This window comes from Anolis sagrei, chromosome 6 (genome assembly GCF_037176765.1).
Source record: "Anolis sagrei isolate rAnoSag1 chromosome 6, rAnoSag1.mat, whole genome shotgun sequence".
Lineage (NCBI taxonomy): Eukaryota > Metazoa > Chordata > Lepidosauria > Squamata > Dactyloidae > Anolis > Anolis sagrei.
The window spans coordinates 53,544,672-53,566,938 of record NC_090026.1 but is presented as its reverse complement, the minus strand read 5'-3'; the positions used below and the strand labels follow the sequence as shown (position 1 = coordinate 53,566,938).

General features: G+C 43.6%; 2 long non-coding RNA genes across 4 annotated transcripts in view; both read left to right on the top strand.

Annotated features, from left to right (window-relative positions):
• The window catches only part of LOC137097377 (uncharacterized), a 224,064-nt gene that overhangs the window by 61,804 nt on the left and 139,993 nt on the right, over positions 1-22,267 (top strand). For 2 of the 3 annotated variants that reach the window (XR_010910178.1, XR_010910175.1), the window contains exons 3-4: positions 209-402; positions 905-1,240. This is a non-coding gene — a long non-coding RNA (uncharacterized lncRNA). Of the gene's footprint in view, positions 1-208; positions 403-904; positions 1,481-3,328; positions 3,423-22,267 lie in introns of those variants that run through there. The other variant, XR_010910176.1, reaches the window with a different exon arrangement.
• Positions 7,234-8,945, top strand: LOC137097378 (uncharacterized). The gene is made up of 2 exons (XR_010910181.1): positions 7,234-7,320; positions 8,535-8,945. It is a non-coding gene; the product is annotated as an uncharacterized lncRNA (long non-coding RNA).

Here is a 22,267-nt window from a genome sequence, read left to right as displayed (position 1 = left end):
CCTGGGTTCTGCGGCTTTTACCCTCTAACTTCTGCCGCTTCTTCCTAGGGGGATGATCAACCACTCATGCAAGATTGGCAGTGATGTTTTTTATTGGGATTGTGCTGGTAACAGCAAAATTGCCTCCTTTTGCTAAGATGGATACATCGTCCACCAAAGAGTTGCCTATCGGTCAGAGCCGTCACGGTCCGCAATGTATCTCTTTCAGATCACCGTTGGTAGACGGCGAGGCCGCGGCACTGCAGGAAGGCAGGGCTTCAAAGTTTTTGCTGGAGGAAGCCGTGGACCTGCTCGAGGCAGGGGAATAGCTTTCCCTGGGCTCCAGTCTTCAACATTCAGAGGCAGCTTCGGCAGGAAGGACTGCTGCCTCCTCAGTTCAGCCTCTTCAACCTTGGCCAGCTGGTGAGCAAATCCAACATGGCGAAGCTTCTCCTCTGTGGACTTGGGCCATGGGGGTGAGGAATGCTGGCTCTTCTGCCTTGGTAGGACCAGAGGCTCCTGCTGTGGCCGCCTGTGGAGCTTCTTTTCCTGGACCTTTGTCCTTTGAAGTTCTGGTTCTGAGGCTTTGTGCGGAGCCATTTCCTGAAAGAGTCGCCTCTGCCTGCTTGGCTGCTGCCGATGCCACTGCCGAATTTGTGGAACTGGCCAGGTGACAAGTGCTTCTTGTGATTTGGGGGCTCTTAAATAAATGACCCAAATCTTAGGAAGCAACATGCCAAAATTCAATATGTCGTATTCACCCATTTCACTTCCCAAAAACAAAAAACAAAACAAAAATATCTTTAAAGGTAAGTTTATTTAAAGGTAAGTTTATTTAAAGGTAAGTTTATGAGGATGTTGTTTTATTACCAATTTGAGATAATAATTAACATTTGGCTGACATGCTTAATTTCTCTCCTTCTAGGGTCAAGTGGGGAAATTGTGGTCACTCAGAGGCGCAAGTGGAGGTAAGGACCGAGGCAAAGCCAGGGCAGGGCAGGGCAGGGATTTGGCTCATCTTGAGTATCTTTAAAGGTAAGTTTATTTAAAGGTAAGTTTATGAGGATGTTGTTTTATTACCAATTTGAGATAATAATTAACATTTGACTGACATGCTTAATTTCTCTCCTTCTAGGGTCAAGTGGGGAAATTGTGGTCACTCAGAGGCGCAAGTGGAGGTAAGGACCGAGGCAAAGCCAGGGCAGGGCAGGGCAGGGATTTGGCTCATCTTGAGTATCTTTAAAGGTAAGTTTATTTAAAGGTAAGTTTATGAGGATGTTGTTTTATTACCGATTTGAGATAATAATTAACATTTGACTGACATGCTAAATTTCTCTCCTTCTAGGGTCAAGTGGGGAAATTGTGGTCACTCCGACCCTTTGCAGAAAAATCCTGGGGACAAAGTCAACATTCAGCAATCTTTGGCCTGATAATATCCAATTGCCTGCCCCTGTAACATCTATACAATTTGGAACAAGGCTTTTGCAGAATGATGGCTGAGGTCAGTAATTGACCAAATGTATTGACCACAATATACGGACTGAATTGGACATGATGATTTTATCTTGACGAATGGCTTTTATGTATTTTATCCTTTATGTATTTGTTAACTCACTGTTGTTGTATGATGTTTTAGATTTTGACTGTTAGCATTGACTTTTTGCTGTTAGCTGGTCTGAGTCCCTCTACGGAGGTAGAGAAGATCGGGATAGAAAAGTTTTAAATAAATAAATAAATAAATTCTGTCGGGGTGCGAGATAGAATCCTTGCCTGTTAAAGAAAGTGTGGCTGTTACAAATTAGCAAGCTCAATAGCATGTAAAGTCAATCAGTGAGAGTATCTGCATAGCAGTAACCTGGGCTTTGTTGCCTGGAGGTGTTAACCGGCACTGTTTGGGAGGTATTAACCGGCACATGATGGTTTGCTGTCTGGAGTTTTCCTGTTTCTGGGTCTTGTTCTTTATTTACTGTCTTGATTCTGGTGTTTTGGGTTTTTTTTAATAATGGTAACCAGATTTTGTTCATTTTCATGGTTCCCTCCTTTCTGTTGAAATTGCCCAGGTGCTTGTGGATTTCAATGGCTTCTCTGTGTAATCTGACATAATGTCTGCCAGAGTGGTCTAGAATTGTGTTCTCAAATAATATTCTGTGTTCAGGTTGATTCATCAAGTGCTCCACTATAGCAGACTTCTCTGGTTGAATTAGTCACAGTGCCTTTCATGTTCCCTGATTCGTGTCTGAGCACTTCTTGAGTTCCCAAAATAGACATAAGCAAAGTAGCATGCTATATGATAGACTCTTTTTGTGATTAGAGTAGGAGTCCTTAAACTAAGGCCCTGGGGACGGATACTGCTCTCCAAAGTCATTTACCCAGTCCTCGCTCAGTGTCAACTTAAGTCTGAAACGACAGAAGGTTTATGTGAGTGGGTTCCTTCCCAAACCCCACGCAAAATATTTGAGTCATATGCTCCATTTTTCTCCTTCCAGCGGGGAAATTGTGGTCACTCAGACCCCGGTCTCTTTGCAAAAAAAACTCCCGAGGACAGAGGTGACATTTAGTGCAAACCAGGCATTTATTTAAGAAAAATAAAGGGGACAGAATCCTCTACAGTTGAGTGACACATAGTGCCAGGCATGTAGCCGGGGGGGGGGGGGGGGGGCTTGAGGGGCTTCAGCCCCTCCCCCCCCGAAATTCTCATGGTGGTCCGCGAGTAAGCCTTACTGGTACATTATTTAAACTGTTATGTTTATTCATATCATGGTCTGATCACCATGCTCAATATATATCCCATATGCATGGGGGTATTGGGGTAACGATACAAAAAGTTTGCTAGGATAGACCCTCTTTCACTCAGACTCAGACCCCCCCCCCCCCCCCCCCGAATCAACACTCTGGCTACACAAAGTCTCTTGTAGGTGTCGCTGTTGGACTTTGAAAATTTGGGATCTTACAGTTCAGAGCTGCTTCTTAATCTCAATCATTGAAACGAAGTATTAGATAAAGGGATGACTTCTAAACAAGCCAGTTGAATCTGCAGGAATCTAGCAGCATTCTATGTAGTTGAAAAATATTTAAGACTGCTGTAGTTTATGGAACCCTCATTGGGATTATGTAACCTGGAAAGTTTCCAGCTTTTAAAAATCAGCATGAGCTACAGCTGACTTTTAAAAGCTGCAAGACTGAATCACTTAGGGAGGGCCCAAAATTTGGCAGCTGCCAACTGTTGGCCAAGGATGTACCAGTGATTTCCCTTGGTCTTGATTCAGTGCTCACTTCTGCTAAACATGTTCATACTCCTTCTAGGTAATAAAATGTGCCACTTTTATTTTTATGTGTATGTTTTCCACAGGGCTTTTCATTCAGGAGCAACTTTCCACCGGTGGCCTGCTTTGGTTTCCAGATCTTACTGTACCTGACCCCACTTAGATCATGCCAATCACACTTGAAGTCCTCAATTTGCTGGTAGTGGAGGTATTTATAGATCACACCATATCTACTTACAGATCTTTTTTTAAAGGACAAAGAGAAGACAAGCTGTTTTCTCAATCTGTCAAAGCAATTAGAAAAGTAGAGCTTTATGAGCAAAGGAATGTGGAAGAACATCTGATGAGATATTCCTTCTTGTGCCTGATACAGAAGCAGTTAGAAAAAAACCCCAACTGAAACAGTCCTTATTACATCGAAATATTCGCACCTAATTTTGTGTTAATTTCCTGTTATCTGGATTATTCCTGATGAATATGTATATTGGGGGTTGTTTTATGATGATTTATTTATTTATCGTGTCAGGAGCAAACAAAACAGTTGTTTTGCATTTTTTAACAAACAAACAAAACACAAAGTTTGCAAGCTTGGTAATTTATTAGATGTCCTTTGACCAGTAGCTGGCCACTTGGAGTGCCTCTGGTGTTACTATAAGAAGGTCCTCCATTGTGCATGTAGCAGGGCTCAGGTTGCATTGCAGCAGGTGGTCTGTGGTTTGCTCTTCTCCACACTCGCATGTCGTGGATTCCATTTTGTAGCCCCATTTCTTAAGGTTGGCTCTGCATCCCGTGGTGCCAGAGCGCAGTCTGCTCAGTGCCTTCCAAGTTGCCCAGTTTTCTGTGTGCCCAGGAGGGAGTCTCTCATTTGATATCAGCCATTGATTGAGGTTTTGGGTTTGAGCCTGCCACTTTTGGACTCTTGCTTGCTGAGGTGTTCCAGCAAGTGTCTCTGTAGATCTTAGAAAACTATTTCTTGATTTAAGTCATTGACGTGCTGGATGATATCCAAACAGGGGATGAGCTGGAGATGTCACTGCCTTGGTCCTTTCACTATTGGCTGCTACTCCTCGGCAGATGTCAGGTGATGCAGTACCGGCTAGACAGTGGTGTAGGGCGCAGACACCCCGTGATAATGCGGCATGTCTCATTAAGGGCCACATCTACTGTTTTATGATGATGTAATGCTGTATTTCATTGCAAATCAACAGAGTTTTTATGTAAATACTTGCAGTCATAAATTGTTGTTCAAATCACTGTACCCTTAGGGGGGAAAAAACCTTTACCTTAGGAAACTATTTGTCATGTTTTTTCCTCCCTTCTTCAGAATGCCAAATTAAAAACTGATTGGTTTTCTGTATTTGAAAGTTTTTTAAAAATTCAAAATTTTGCTGCAGCAATTATATTGCAAATAGCAGAGCAATTCCGCAGTAGAGATGGATGAAAATGAACAGTTGCCATTCTTGTGATAATATTACAAGTGCCCAGGTAGCCTTCATTTTGGAAATAGTGAACTTGGCTTGCTTCTGATAATTTCTGAAAAAATGCTGCCAGGAGCAGAATAGGTTTTACAGCCTTGCTAGCACAGTTATAGATGATGTGCTAAATCATCTCATAAGTACAATGAAAACTTCCACCACTTTTTTTTTGGAAGCAGTTACCCATCAAGGAGACAGGGAGCACATCAGCACTCACCATGCATTTATTTATTTATTTATTTACTAGCCGTCCTTCCACGCGTTGCTGTGGCCCACTTTGGTGGTCATGGGGGTTCTGTGTGGGAGGTTTGGCCCAATTCTATCGTTGGTGGGGTTCAGAATGTTCTGTTATTTTAGGTGAACTATAAATCTCAGGAACCGCAACTCCCAAATGTCAAGATTCTATTTTCCCCAAACTCCACCAGTGTTCACATTTGGGCATATTGGGTATTCGTGTAGCGTTTGGTCCAGATCCATCATTGTTTGTGTCCACAGTGTTCTCTGGATGTAGGTGAACTACAACTCCCAAACTCAACACCATTGCCCACCAAACCCTTCAAGTGTTTTCTGTTGGTCATGGGAGTCCTGTGTGCCAAGTTTAATTCAATTCCATCATTGGTTGAGTTCAGAATGCTCTTTGATTGTAGGTGAACTATAAATCCCAGGAACTACAACTCCCAAATGACAAAATCAATTTTTTTTGAGTGAAGGACATATATTGGGTTGTTAGGTGTCTTGTGTCCAAATTTGGTGTCAATTCCTCCAGTGGTTTTTGAGTTCTGTGAATACCACAAACGAACATTAGATTTTTATTTATATAGATTTATTTATTGTATTTGTATACCGCCTTTCTTAGCCCGTAGGTTTAGCACAAGGACATCTGAATAAACACTGTGACAGCCTAATTACAAACTGAATGGGTTCAGTTTAACTTGGCCTTGACCTGTATTAACCAAAGATTGGCCCATGTAACCAGTTGAATTAGTTCTGAGATGGAATCAGCCACAACTGTTTCCATGGCCATCTCGTGTTCCAGGAGCTCAAGTAGCCCAGGAACATGAGATGGCCCTCCTATTCTCCTTATAGTGGCTGACTCCAGGTGTGACATAGGTCCTGCTGGTCACTTATTGCCTGCCATGATGTCAGGTGGAGCAAGGAAGTGATTGGAGAAGAGAGGGAGGAACAGAGGGGGCGATTCTTCCTGGCCTCCCTCTCCCATTGCTCTGGTGCCCTGGCCCATGTTATTCCAGGTGATGAGTGACCGACAGGACCTATGTCGCACCCAGAGACCACTGTGACAAGAGAAAGGGAGGGATGCTAAAGGTGGCAGCACCAAACTAGACTCAGTACTGCTAAATGGTCAGGACTTCCACCTGTCTCTACAGCCTCCTAGATAACATGCCACATAAGCCCTGGGATCAGAGATCAGTGTACATCTGCCCAACGAAAGGTGAGGTTAATCCCAGATCTAGCACATAATAATTTCCAACTAAAGGCCAGGGTATCTGCAAATTGCTTATTTATATATTTATTTATTTATTTATTTATCATATTTATATTCCACCCTTCTCACTCCAAAGTGGACTCAGGGCGGAGCACAGCATATATACAGCAAACATTCAATGCCAGGACACAAATTCACATACACATACTAAATATTAAAAAAAAACATTTATCAAAATATTAAAATACACCATTTAAAACCGTCCTAGTCATCCGTGTCAAGTCTAATTGGCGTGGTCATCTTTCCTATTGCCGTTTTATTGCCCTGTCCCGAAAGCTTGGTCCCACGGCCAAGTTTTTACCATCCTTCTAAAGGACAGGAGGGAGGGGGCTGACCTGATCTCACCAAGGAGGGAGTTCCATAGCCGGGGAGCAATCACCGAGAAGGCCCTGTCTCTCATCCCCACCAATCATTAACATATACACTGGAGAAGATACATACATGCAATGAAGTGTAAATATGGTACAAGCAGTCCCCGAGTTACATACAACTCTTAGTTACAAAGGAGGTTAAGGCAACGGGAAGTGAACGGAAATCTATCCCTAGGAAGGGAAATTCACCCCTGTAAAAGTTATCATGGAAAAAATGTGTGTCCACTGAAGCTTACCACCAGTGTTTCTTTCCACAACAATGCAAACTTTTCAAAATCCAATTGTCACAGGGAGAGAAAATGAGGTAAAATTTGAACAGGGGCAAAATTAGCGAAATAAATGTTGCAGTGCTGTTAAACCCACCCACCTCCATGCTACCCAAAACTTGTGTGTGTGTGTGTGTTTGGCTAGAGTTACACTTAAAAATGTACCTGTTCTGACTTCCATACAAATTCAATTTAGAAGCAACCTTTAGAACCTATCTTGTTTGTAACCTGGGAACTGCTTGCATAACTTATTAATTTATTTGGCTTGAATGTTCCTGTTACGAATCTCATATTTGCATGACCTCACAGCAGTCTGTTTCCTGTAGTTCTTAAAAGTGACATTTATCTCCCTAGATTTTTGCTTTATGCAAAACAGAATCCTCCAGATTTCAGAGATATGCCAGAAACTTCTTCCGTGGGGTATCTATATTTATGATCCCAGTTGCTGCAACGGTGCCTTCAGTAAGTAATTCAGGACAATAACGTGAAAGTCTTTTAATTGTGGTGTGTACCAGAAAATGCATTGGAAATAAACCCTTAGTTTTGTTCCAGAGAGTCTGAAATTGCCTCTGTAAAACAGTTTCCTTTCAAGACAGAATGCTGCATGCACAACAGTATTTTCCGTATCTGTGCTGTTTCTTTTGGGGAGGTGATTCTGCCTCTTCACTTTGTTCTTTGTGCTTCCCTACCATATCTTTGTGCTTCTAAAGTTGTTCTTTCTTTGTTATTGTTCCATGTGAATATGCATTTATACATTATTTGCTATTTATAAAGTACATTTTCGTATTTACGTGTCCAAACACATCTCCCTCTACGTCCCAGCTCGCAGTTTAAGATTGTCCGGGGAGGCCCTGCTCTCGCTCCCGCCAGCGTCACAAATGCGGCTGGCGGGGACAAGAGACAGAGCCTTCTTGCCTGTGGCTCCCCGCCTATGGAACTCACTTCCCACAGAAGTAAGTTCGGCTTCATCCCTCCTGCCTTTTCGCAAGAAATTGAAGTCGTAGTTTTGGGACCAGGCTTTTGGATAGCAGGCATAAATAGCACTTTGGATATGGAATTCTACTGGAATGATGATATTTAACTGTTTTTACTGTTTTATTGCTTGTAATGAATGTTCTATGTATTATATTGCTTTGTTATATGTAGTGGCATAGAATTGCTGCCAAATGTAAGCCGTCCTGAGTCCCCCTTCGGGGGTTGAGAAGGAACGGGGTAGAAATACCAGAAATAATAATAATAATAATAATAATAATAATAATAATAATTATTATTATTAAAAACACGTAACGGGGGGGGGGGCATTCGGGGTCCGGTATGAATTAACAGCATTTCAGTGCATTTCAGTGTGAATATTAGCTTTGAGATAAGGTGTTTAGTTTTAGTGCTTGACTAAGATTCAGATTCACATGTTCCTTGGGCCACCAGAGTTGGGTGACAATCTCCTATGCCTACCTGACTTTGTTTTTAGAATAAAATGGAGGGAAACAAACGTATATAATACCTTGACATCCTTTGGCCGATGGGATAAAATGACTAAAATATAATTGAGCAAATTCATATGTTCACATTGAATATTCCTAATAAAGAATGGCGACACCCATTTACTGAGGGATATGTTATTTCATAACAACATCTTGGTTTTGTTTAAAGTAATATTTCATTCTTTTTTATTGCAGGCCATAGCTTTGTACTGGGTATCATCAAGTTTCATGGGCCTTTCACACAACCTTCTGCTACGCTCCCCTGCTTTCCGTAGATTGTGCCATATTCCTCGGACCAAATCTGATTCAGACACTCCTTACAGGGATATTGTTTCTGCTTTCTACGTAAAATATTTCTTCAAGTAAATTACTTAGATGTTGAGAAGATATGTGGGACTGTGTCCCTCTTCTCATGAGCTGGTCATTGACCCTAATAAAGTGAACTTGAACTTGAACGTGAGAAGATATGTGATATAGACCTAGGTGACTGAAACATGATGAAAGATTTATCCTTCATGTGAATCTACTGAACAATGACAACTGTGGCATTGTATTTATTTTGATAATAAAAGAGCACATACAATAAAAAAGTATTCAGAGATCTTATGTTGCGAGTTTGACATATCTGTGCTACACCCCAGAGAATTCGATATTTCACAGTCTCATGAAATATATGCAGCTTCTGAAACATTTTGGTACCTACTTTCAACTTGTCATAGGTTTCAGTGATCTTAAGAATTGTAACTAAAAATGATGCCACGTCCTTAAGATTTCAATGAGAGTTTTAAATTTCGGATTGATTTGTGACCTAAAATATCAAGATTGAATTGAAAACCTCTCTATACATAAGAAATCCCAAGAAGGACTCTGCTATTTAATTTTTAAGCATTAATTAATTCAACAGAGACTCTTTCTTACACTATTCTGAAGATTACCAGCATTATTTAAAACACAGTTTAGAAAATCCCAGGTTGTTTCATTTATACATATTTTTGATATCTGTTGTAATCTTCTGTAATATTGAGGGTGAGTCCTGGAGTTGGTATTTTAGGGATAGGTCAGAGCACGGTCCAGAGTGACTCCCAGATATTTGGGTGCGCTGCAGTGCTCCAGTGGGATTCCTTCCCAGGTAATCCTCAGAGCTCGGGATGTTTGTCTGTTCTTAAGGTGAAAAGCACATGTCTGTGTTTTAGATGGGTTGGGGATCAGCTGGTTTTCCCTGTAGTAGGTAGTAAGAGCACCTAGAGCTTCGGAGAGCTTCTGTTCAACCATCTCAAAGCTCCCTGCTTGAGAAGTAATGGCACGATCATCAGCATAGATGAAGCTCTCCGTCCCTTCTGGCAGTGACTGGTCATTTGTGTAAATGTTGAACATGGATGGAGCAAGCAGACTACCTGTCCGAACGTATCTCCTGCCACGAACCATCACAAAATTTAAGATCTTCAGGAGAGGCCCTGCTCTCGATCCCACCACTATCGCACACACGATTGATGGGGACTAGTGACAGGGACTTCTCAGCAGTGGCCCCCCGCCTATGGAATGCCCTCTCTAGAGATATCAGATTGGCCACCTCCCCCTTGTCTTTTAGAAGGAAAATCAAGACCTGGTTATGAGACCAAGCATTTGATCAGTGAGCAGCAAGTGGAAGAAGATCACACAACTTATGGCAATGAATTGACCCGGACTGGTTTTTGTATTTCGATTTTAATGGATGTGCTTAATTAATTGTTTAAATTGTTGTTTCATTTTTTGATATTTTGATTGTACTATGATGCTAGCATCGTATGATGCTTTTGTTAGCATTAGATTACATAAGATACAAACCATATAGTCTGCATATGTTCTGGTTTTGATTTCCTGGCCTCTTACTTTGAACCCTTCAATTTCAGTGTCCTAATTCTTGTTCTCAAAATTTCCAGTCCCAGAATGAATAGTAATGGCGAAAGAGGGCAGCCTTGTCCACTCCCTTTCTGTATATCTATAGCTTTTGTCAGCTGTCCATTTATTTTTATCTTAGCGGATTGCTTAGAATGTATTGCCCCCACTGGTTATGATAGAAATGAATGGCAAAATGGAGCTTGGCAGCCTGCTGGGGTTCCCAAAGCAGCTAGGAAGTGGCCATGGGGCTTGGGGCAGTTATGAGGGGCTATCCGGTGGAAGACGTCACGAATTGGCCCTGTCCCAGGGCTTTGGAGGGCTGTGGAGGGCCGCAGAGGGCCCTGGGCCATGTGGCCCGGTCCGTTGCCAGCACAGCTGAGGAATGCTGAAGTGAAGGAGAAAGGCCCATGGAGGTGAACGGAGACACAAAGAGGCAAAGGATAAGGATAACTTCACTTTATTAGTGTTGAAAAGGAAGAAAAGGGTCTTCTCCAGGTGCCGGTGGCTGCTGCAGGATCTCTTGACATTTAGAAATGGTAATGTTCCTTCGGTTTTTTTTTTCCCAAGGTAAATTGGAAGATGTTTGGGTAGATGTTGTTGATGTGGGCCAGGAACTTGTTCGGTTTTTCTTCCCCACGGCTCCAAATGATGAAGGTGTGATGCACATATCAGAACTATAGATGGGCTCTTTGGTGCTTCTTTCCAGGACTTGTTTCTCCAAGCGTTCCATGGAAAATTAGCATGACAGGCTTAAGAGGGCTCCCTGTGTCTACCCCATCTTTCTGTTCAAAGAATTCATCGTCCCACTGGAAGTAGCTTGTGGTGAGGCGGTGTTGAAGCAGGGCTGTGAGGTCTTTTGGGAAATTCCCGTGAATGAGCGTGATGGTGAATAGAGACACCACATCAAGGCTTGGTTTTTCTGGTGCTTTGGTTGGTTGGGTGCTTTTTCAGTTTTCTGTATGTTGTGGGATCCAGTTCTGATTTTTTTTCTCTTTGTATTGTTCTGTTTTCATGATTACCGTGGCATTCCTCTTGCCTGCTGGGAGAAGGATGATTTCTGGATCTGAACTGAGGTCTTTGATGGCTTTGAGTTCTTTTCCTCTTTTGTTGCTGGAGGGAAGTTTTGCTTCCTCAGGATCCTCACTTTTCCCCTCTAACTTCTGCCGCTTCTTCCTAGGGGGATGATCAACCACTCATGCAAGATTGGCAGTGATGTTTTCTATTGGAATCGTGCTGGTAACAGCAAAATTGCCTCCTTTTGCTAAGATGGATACATCGCCACCAAAGAGTTGCCTCTCGGTCAGAGCGGTCAGGGTCCGCCTTTCTTTCACTTCACCAAAGGGGCCAAGCTCCAAAGAGTGGATCTCGATCTTTCTTTCTCGAGAAATAAACATGTCATGTTCGTTTGTGGGATTAAAAGAACTCAAAAACCACTGGGCAAATTGACACCAAATTTGGACACAAGACCCCTCTCAGGCCAATGAGTGACCATCACTCCTAAAAATACTGGAAAACACAGCCGAAGGGACTTAAAAAGACAAATAAATAAATAAAAAATATCCTGCTTCAACTTGAGGGAACAGTAAAATAGTCAGAAAGCTCTTGACATAAGAGAGTACTTTGTTGCCTGCTCCCATTCTTGTTTTTTTTTATTGATGTAATATCAAGACATACTGTGAAACTGTCTTGATCATGAATATATATTTCTTGCCTTGTAAGGAATCTTTTTTTTAAAGTTTTTTTTTTTTTTTTTGCATATGATATGGGGGGGGGAGTAGCTGATGGAACTATTGCTGTTAGCTAGATAGAAACAGTTCTAGTTAGGAATAGTCTGCATGGATTTTCCTTTAAAAGTGACTTAAACTCGAGTGAATGCTATAATATGTTATATTTACTTTGTACAAGTTGACGTCTACATACAGATCTAGACATGTTTCATTATTTCTCAACGGATATTTCCTGATTATATATGATATTGTGTCAAATATTTAAATAAAAAAATATTTAAGATAAAAAAAGCAGAAATCTGGCCAAGAAAACTCCAAAAAACAAAGTTAGTGAACCCTGGGAAAGTAAAGGTGCCACTCCCTCAGCCCACCACATGAACTGTTTTGAATTTCGGACCAGTTTGGATATCTGGAGGAGGGGAGCTGTACTGGTCCTGCGTTTCTATGATTGGGATGCACCTGTGGGCTTTTGAATGGTTGCAAATGATCAATTTTACAAACTAAACAAGGTCTGAGATGTGATATTCTACCACCGGAAGCCCCCGGGGCAAAGTCCCACTCTCCGATTCAGAGGAAGGCAAAGATGGCAACCTTCCTCTTAAGAAGCCTCCCAGCATCCCCCCCCCCCCCCTCCGCCCCACTCTTCTCCTTTTCCGCCATCATCTCCCCAGGACAGAGCTTTAGATATTTATTATTTTTCTTAGTTTCTAAAATATAGAATATATTTATTGTATTATTTTTCCTTTTTTTGTTTCTTTGTATTGTTTTATATGTCACGGTGCCCCCTCCCTCCCCCTCCCCCTCCCCTGCCTCCTTCTGAGGTCACAATGTCTCCCCCCCGGCGACTGAACTGTTGCTGCCTCTCAGTCCCCTTCTGCCCTCAGTCCCTGCCTCTTCGCTGCCCTGCCCTGCCCTGCCTTTGCCTCGGTCCTTACCTCGACTTGCGCCTCCCGGTTGTTGTGTTCGGTTTGTGTTGATTGGTTTACTTATTATACTAGTAGTAAGAGTAGTAGTAGTTGTAGTAGTAGTAGTAGTTGTTGTTGTCTTTCGTATTTGTTTTTATAATAGTTTAGTGTTTAGTGTGTAGAGTGTTTGTTATTGAGTGTGTTGGTGTTTGAATATATATATATTAATAGTGTTAGTTGTTTATTCTTCTTATTAGGTTAGTTAGGGCTTTAGATATTTATTATTTTTCTTAGTTTCTAAAATATAGAATATATTTATTGTATTATTTTTCCTTTTTTGTTTCTTTGTATTGTTATATATTTTTTTATTTTGTTGACACTCTTTGATTTAGAGTTTGGTTGTTTTTTTGTTGGATTTACTTCAGGTTTTTGTTGTCTGGTTGTATTTTTTATTTTTATTTTTTTTATTTTTTGGGAAGTGCAATGGATGCATACGACCTATTGAATTTTGGCATGGTGCTTCCTGAGATTCGGGTCATTTATTTAAGGGCCCCCGAATCCCAAGAAGTTCCCGTCACGTGGCCAGTTCCACCAATTCGGCAGCGGCAGCAGCAGCAGCAGCCAAGCAGGCAGAGGCGCCCCTTGCGGGAAATGGCTCCTCCCAAAGCCGCAGAACCAGAACTTCAAAGGACAAAGGTCCAGGAAAAGAAGCTTCGCAGGCGGCCACAGCAGGAGCCCCTCGTCCTACCAAAGCAGAAGAGCCAGCATTCCTCACCCCCACGGCCCCAGTCCACAGAGGAGAAGCTTCGCCATGCTGGATCTGCTCACCGGCCGGCCAAGGTCGAAGAGGCTGAACTGAGGAGGCAGCAGTCCTTCCTGCCGAAGCTGAATGTTGAAGACTGGAGCCCAGGGAAAGCTATTCCCCTGCCTCGAGCAGGTCCACGGCTTCCTCCGGCAAAAACTTTCAAGCCCTGCATTCCGGCAGTGCCCCAGCCTCGCCGTCTACCAAAGATCTGAAAGAGAGACGTTGTGGACCTTGACCGCTCTGACCGAGAGGCAACATAGCAAAAGGAGGCAATTTTGCTGTTACCAGCTCGATCTCAATAGAAAACAACACTGCCCATCTTCCATGAGTGGTTGATCATCCCCCTAGGAAGAAGCGGCAGAAGTTAGTGGGGAAAAGTGAGGATCCTGAGGAAGCAAAACTTCCCTCCAGCAACAAAAGAGGAAAAGAACTCAAAGCCATCAAAGACCTCAGTTCAGATCCAGAAATCATCCTTCTCCCAGCAGGCAAGAGGAATGCCACGGTAATCATGAAAAAAGAACAATACAAAGAGAAAAAAAATCAGAACTGGATCCCACAACATACAGAAAACTGAAAAAGCACCCAACCAGAAAAAAGCACCAGAAAAACCAAGCCTTGATGTGGTGTCTCTATTCACCATCACGCTCATTCTCGGGAATTTCCCAAAAGACCTCACAGCCCTGCTTCAACACCGCCTCACCACAAGCTACTTCCAGTGGGACGATGAATTCTTTGAACAGAAAAATGGGGTAGACACAGGGAGCCCTCTTAAGCCTGTCACGCTAATTTTCCATGGAACGCTTGGAGAAACAAGTCCTAGAAAGAAGCACCAAAGAGCCCATCTATAGTTCTGATATGTGCATGATACCTTCATCATTTGGAGCCGGGGGGAAGAAAACCAAACAAGTTCCTGGCCCACATCAACAACATCTTCCCAAACATCTTCCAATTTACCTTGGAAAAAAAAAAACAAAGGAACATTACCATTTCTAAATGTCAAGAGATCCTGCAGCAGCCACCGGCACCTGGAGAAGACCCTTTTCTTACTTTTTAACACTAATAAAATGAAGTTATCCTTATCCTTTGCCTCTTTGTGTCTCCGTTCACCTCCATGGGCCTTTCTCCTTCACTTCAGCATTCCTCAGCTGTGCTGGCAACGGACCGGGCCACATGGCCCAGGGCCCTCTGCGGCCCTCCACAGCCCTCCAAAGCCCTGGGACAGGGCCAATTCGTGACGTCTTCCACCGAATAGCCCCTCATAACTGCCCCAAGCCCCATGGCCACTTCCTAGCCGCTTTGGGGACCCCAGCAGGCTGCCAAGCTCCATTTTGCCATTCATTTCTATCATAACCAGTGGGGGCAATACATTTTAAGCAATCCGCTAAGATCAAAATAAATGGACAGCTGACAAGAGCTATAGATATACAGAAAGGGAGTGGACAAGGCTGCCCTCTTTCACCATTACTATTCATTCTGGGATTGGAAATTTTGAGAATAAGAATTAGGACACTGAAATTGAAGGGTTCAAAGAAAGAGGCTAGGAAATCAAAACCAGAACATATGCAAACGATATGGTTTGTATCCTGTCTAATCCAACACAGAGCCTTCCAAAATTATTAGAGGTAATCAAATTGTATGGAGAGCTTTCGGCTTTCAAAATCAAAAAAGACAAATCCAAATTTATTACAAAAAATATAGACATCAAAATTACTAGGAAAATAGAAGAAGCGGGGAGGGGGCTAAATTTACCAGATTTAAACACCTGCTATGAAGCCGCCTGCATGAGCTGGCTCAGAGATTGGATTCAATTCCAGAACATAAATCTACTGAATTTAGAAGAACATGGAATCAGATATGGATGGCATGCATACCTTTGGTATGAAGGAGAGAAATTAAATAAGGCGTTTAAGAAAGATATAATAATTAGAGGAAGCCTAATAGACGTTTGGAAAAGATACAAGTTAGGGATGGAACCAAAAACACCCCTGTGGCTGAGGCCAATGGAAGCTATTGGGAGACCTACCTGTAAAGATGACGTCAGAACATAGAAGGAACTCCTTAGCAGGTTCAATGGCCAATGGGCACTGAGGGGGAGAGATGAACTGGGTATTAAAGACTGGTTTCGATATCATCAATTCTATGAAAGGTTTAAAAAAGATGAGAAGATTTGATTTTCTTCAAAAAAAAATCAGATCTGGAAACTATATTAGACAAAGGGGGAAAAGGCTTAATAGCCAGACTGTACAAATATATCCTACATTCCAACTTGGAAGATAATCGTGTTAAAACTTCCATGATCTCATGGGCAAAAGATTTAGGGGGAAGCATAGATTTGGACATCTGGGAAAACCTGTGGAACAATGGCTTTAAATTGACAGTGGCAGCTTCAATTCGAGACAATGTATATCAAATGATCTACAGATGCTACATGACCCCAGCCCTCCTAGCCAAAATGGACAACTCAAAATCAGGTTCCTGTTGGAGGTGCAAAGCAAAGAAAGTGACTTTCTTTCATGTATGGTGGTCTTGTGAACTGGTGCAGGTCTATTGGAAAAGAATAATAAAGGAAACAAATAAAATGATCCACAACAAAGTTAAAAAAAAAAAACACCAGGGAAGTGCCCATTAGGGATATTCAGAGATAGATTAGAACAACCAGAGAGATCCCTACCCATCTAAAACACAGACATGTGCTTTTCACCTTAAGAATAGGCAACATCCCGAGCTGTAAGGATTACCTGGGAAGGAATCCCACTGGAGCATTGCAGCGCACCCAAATACCTGGGAGTCACTCTGGACCGTGCTCTGACCTACCAGAAGCACTGCCTGAACATCAAGCAAAAAGTGGGTGCTAGAAACAATATCATACGAAAGCTGACTGGCACAATCTGGGGATCACAACCAGACACAGTGAAGGCATCTGCCCTTGCGCTATGCTACTCTGCTGCTGAGTATGCATGCCCAGTGTGGAACACATTTCACCACGCTAAAACAGTGGACGTGGCTCTTAATGAGACATGCCGCATTATCACGGGGTGTCTGCACCCTTCACCACTGGAGAAATTACACTGTTTAGCCGGTATTGCACCACCTGACATCCGCCGGGAAGTAGCAGCCAATAGTGAAAGGACCAAGGCAGTGACATCTCCAGCTCATCCCTTGTTTGGGTATCGGCCAGCACGTCAACGACCTAAATCAAGAAATAGTTTTCTAAGATCTACAGAGACAGTCCTGGAACACCTCACGGCTGCCCAGAGCCCAGAAAGAAGTTTATTTCAGGTTTGAGTTAGTTTGAGGCAGGGGAAGATACAATGTATCAAGCGGAAAAGTTAAAAGTTGCCAAGCTGAAGTGCCTCTATTCGAAAATAGATACAAAGTCAGTGCCGGAGGGAGGGTAACAGAGGCTGAGTGCATTCGCAGCCAGAGCTGCCTGTTGGGTCACATTACACCACTTTTTCCAATTTTGGCTACCAGGAACTGCGGAACTCTCCGCTGCAGTGCGGAGCAATTACTGGGCGGGGGCTGTCGACACCATCTGTGTGTGTGAGAGAGAATCATATCTATCTATCTATATTTATGACTGGATGGCTCTTTGTCAGGAGGGCTCTGATTACATTTTCTTGCCCTGGTGAAGAGAGTTGGACTGGATGACTTTAAGTATTTTCTGTTGGTCATGGGGGTTCTGTGTGGGAAGTTTGCCCCATTTCTGTCGTTTGTGGGTTTCAGAATGCTCTTTAATTGTAGTGAACTATAAATCCCAGTAACTACAAATCCCGGTCACATGACCTTGGAGGTGTCTATGGACAACGCCGGCTCTTCTGCTTAGAAATGGAGATGAGCACCACACCCCAGAGTCAGACATGACTGGACTTAATGTCAGGGGACAACCTTTTTTTACAAATCCCAAATATCAAGGTCTATTTCCTCCAAACTCCATCTGTGTTCATATTTGGGCATATGGAATTTTTGTGTCAAGTTTGGTCCACATCCATCATTGTTTGAGTCCACAGTGCTCTGGATGTAGGTGAACTACAACTCCCAAACTCAAGGTCAATGCCCACCAAACCCTTCCAGTGTGTTCTGTTGGTCATGGAAGTCCTGTATGCCATGTTTGGTTCAATTCCATCATTGGTGGAGTTCAGAATGCTCTTTGATTGTAGGTGAACTAAAAATCCCAGCAACTACAACTCCCAAATGTCAAGGTTATTTCCCTTAAACTCCATCTGTGTTCATATTTGGGGCTATGGAATATTCGTGCCGAGTTTGGTCCAGATCCATCATTGTTTGAGTCCACAGCGTTCTCTGGATGGAGGCGAACTACAATTCCAAAACTGAAGGTCAATGCCCACCAAACACTTTCAGTATTTTCTGTGGGTCATGGGAGTTCTGTGTACCATGGGAGTTCTGAGTGATGGTCACTCTTGTGTTGTGAGATGTTTTGTTGCCAAATTTGGTGTGATTTTGTTCACTGGTTCTTTTGTTTTTAAGGTACTCATTATGACCAGAGCATTTTTATATATATAGAAGATTATTATTGTTATTATATTATAATATTATATATGCTAGCCGTCCCCTGCCACACTTTGCTGTGGCCCAGTCTGTGTATATCTGCTTTGTGTATGTGTATATATGTGTGTTTGTGTATATATGTGGTTTTACGCATGCGTTGTAATGTATTTTTTTATTAAAAAATTAGCTTTTGAAGGCCCTCCATTGTGCTTTTCAATGTTTTTATGAGTGTTGGTCACTCGTTGGCCCGATTGGCATCTTATGTCCAAATTTGGTATCAATTCATCCAGTGGTTTTTGAGTTATGTTAAACCCACAAACAAACATTACGATTTTATTGATATAGAGATAAAGATAGAGATAGATATAGGTAAAACTTTGGTGAACCAGCCATCATGGTGATCTTTCCAATTGGCATGTCTTCACTCAGAGACACCTCCAAGCCACCTCCCTGAGCTACATCTTGATAAACAATGGACTAAATCACCCAGCCATTGTGATCCATACCCCAGGCCACATGGAACAAGAGACATTGGAGCAGGGCCATCTTTGAACTATGTAGTCCTTTGGATTCCTAAAGCCATTCACCACCCAGTCAATGACTTTAGACTTTTTCCTTTGTGAAGAGGTGAGTTGAGGCTCTTTTGAATGAGTGTTTGCCAGCCCTGTCTTGTCAATTCAAGTCGATGACTTTTCAATATTCACTGTATTGCTGCCTGCCTCCCTACTAGAAAAAATAAACTGTGTAAATTAGGCACAAGATGACCATCTAAATTTGCATCATTTGTGCTGCAGAAGCCAACTTATTTTGTTCCCATTTTGTTTAATGGAGCCTTGGCAGTTTTTTTTAATGGATACCCAAACCCACTTAGGAGCATTTAGGGCCAAGGATCACTTGAAAATGTTGTATTTCTTTCTAAGCCCCAAAATGCAGATCATCAAGTTGGAATAATGTAAAAAACTTTGATGTTCCTTATGTGACTCAACAGGCAAGCCTTGAGGATCAGCAGTTGTATTTAGGCTTGACTTGTTTGTGGGCACGTGCCAACCATCCAGACACACTTCTTCTAATTTCACTGTATCAGCTGGGACGGCTTCATCCGGAAACCCACTGGTCACAAAAGAAGGAACAGGAAGAACACAAGATATCGATTGTTATTTATTTATTTGTTTGTTATTTATTTAAAACATTGATATTCTGCCCTTCTCACCCCGAAGGGGACTCAGGGCGGAGCACAGCATATACACAGCAAACATTCAATGCTGGGACACAAATTCACATACATTGTTTAAATAAATCCCCGAAGATCCCAAGGCACAGGTGATTCACATATTCAAAGTCACCGGGAAGTATTTCCATTCAAAGAGTAGAAAACAAAAATCCAAAAGCAGCATGTTTATTTCTCCAAATAAACCAACTTTGCTTTAGGTTTGTATTGTTATGTATTGTTATGTTGTGTTGAGGCCTTGGCCTTTGTAAGCTGCATCGAGTCCTTCAGGAGATGCTAGCGGGGTACAAATAAAGATAATAATAATAATAATAATAATAGTCTCAGGAACAGACGATTGAAGGGCTTGTTTGAGTTCAACAAGCCCTTGACAACTTTCTCGACAACCAGGCAGGCGGAAGGAGATTGAAGTTCATCATGTGAGCCTAGAACAAAAGAAACGGAAAGGGTTTATTCTTGTTTTAGGATACACAAAAGATAACTCACACTAAGGGCATCCCATCAATAATGGAGGGAAGGGGTAGGCGGTTTGTGGCCATCCAGATGTTGTGAATGGTAACTCTGGATGTTTATAACTCACCTTTTGTGAGAGCCACCACTTGCGCTCTGGATGCTTGCCCGTCCTGGCTAGTTAAGCTGGCCAGAGAGGGGATGTTGGAATGGTTTGTTGCGATAATAAATGCTTCATTGGGCCAGGGGAAATTTCCGTCATGCCTTAAGCGGGTGGTGATAAAACCTCTCTTAAGTCCTCCCTTGACCATTCCAAGTAGTTTTTTTTTATATACATCAAGAAGACATATATTGTGTATTTTACATCTACATCAATAACTCACTTTCAGAGGCTTCTAGGCTCAGGTGGGCAAATGAGATTTTAAAAATTCCATACAGAAATTATGTGATGGTTTGCTAGGATGAGTTAAAGAATTACCGTATATTCCGGGGTACAAGACGACTTTCTAAGCCCGGAAAATCATCTCAAAAGTGGGGAGTCGTCTTGTACCCGGGCATAATTTTTTTTGGATCATTTTGCCCTCGTCTCCCTCGCCCTTGGCGTTCCCGCGTGGTGGAGCCTGAGGAGGAGGAGGGAGGGCGGAGGGAGGGAGGGAGGGCGGAGGGAGGGAGGGAGGGAGGGCGGAGGGAGGGAGGGAGGGGCGAGGAGGAGCAGAGGCAGGCTTCGCTACCAAGCTGGCAGCATGGGAGCCTACTGGGCTGTCCTCATCCTCGCCGGCATTCAGTGGGCTCCGCCTCCGCCCTCTAATCCCAGAAAAGGTGCTGCAGGAGCCAATGCCGGAGGGGTGGGGGCGGGGCCTCTGGCTACTCCAGCCCAACCCCCCACGGAGGGTCCCGCTCCCGGTCCCCCCCCCCCGTCCTTCTTCAACTCCTGCTGCTTTACCAGGCCGGCGGGGGTGTTTGCATGCTATGCTGTGCTGTCCCCTCCGCCACTGGTTTGCTGCTAGCTCTGCCTCTGGCCTCAAAGCCAGAGCAACTGCCGAGGGGACCAAACCCAGAGCAGGGAGGCAGTGGGAGAAGAGGACCCCGCCCCTCGCGGCCCCGCCCACGCTCCGGTTTTGGTCCCCTCGGCAATTGCTCTGAACTTTGAGGCCAGAGGCAGAGCTAGCAGCAGACCAGTGGCGGAGGGGACAGCACAGCATAGCATGCAAACACCCCCGCCGGCCTGGTAAAGCAGCAGGAGTTGAAGACGGAGCGGGGTGGGCGGAAGCGGGGGGCGGGGCCCTCTGCGGAGGCGGGGCGGAGCAGCCAGAGGCCCCGCCCCTCTGGCTTTGGCTCCCTCCTGCAGCAGCTGCTCTGAGATGGAGGCCGGAGGCGGAGCCAACTCAATGCCTGCGAGGGTGAAGACAGCCCAGTAGGCTACCATGCTGACAGAATGGTAGCAAAGGCTGCCACTCCTCCTCTTCGCCCCCTCCCTCCCTGCGCCCTCCCTATGACTTCCTCTCACATATTTACACAGGGTCTCATCATATCTCCTCTCAGCCTTCTCTTCTTCAAGCTAAACATACCCAGCTCTTTAAGCCACTCCTCATAGGGCTTGTTCTCCAGACCCTTGATCTGCTCTCTCCTCCCTATGACTTCCTCTCACATATTTATACATGGCTCTCATCATGTCTCCTCTCAGCCTTCTCTTCTTCAAGCTAAACATACCCAGCTCTTTAAGCCACTCCTCATAGGGCTTGTTCTCCAGACCCTTGATCTGCTCTCTCCTCCCTATGACTTCCTCTCACATATTTACACAGGGTCTCATCATATCTCCTCTCAGCCTTCTCTTCTTCAAGCTAAACATACCCAGCTCTTTAAGCCACTCCTCATAGGGCTTGTTCTCCAGACCCTTGATCTGCTCTCTCCTCCCTATGACTTCCTCTCACATATTTATACATGGCTCTCATCATGTCTCCTCTCAGACTTCTCTTCTTCAAGGTAAACATACCCAGCTCTTTAAGCCACTCCTCATAGGGTTTGTTCTCCAGACCCTTGATCTGCTCTCCCCTCCCTATGACTTCCTCTCACATATTTACACAGGGTCTCATCATATCTCCTCTCAGCCTTCTCTTCTTCAAGCTAAACATACCCAGCTCTTTAAGCCACTCCTCATAGGGCTTGTTCTCCAGACCCTTGATCTGCTCTCTCCTCCCTGTGACTTCCTCTCACATATTTATACATGGCTCTCATCATGTCTCCTCTCAGCCTTCTCTTCTTCAAGGTAAACATACCCAGCTCTTTAAGCCACTCCTCATAGGGCTTGTTCTCCAGACCCTTGATCTGCTCTCTCCTCCCTATGACTTCCTCTCACATATTTACACAGGGTCTCATCATATCTCCTCTCAGCCTTCTCTTCTTCAAGCTAAACATACCCAGCTCTT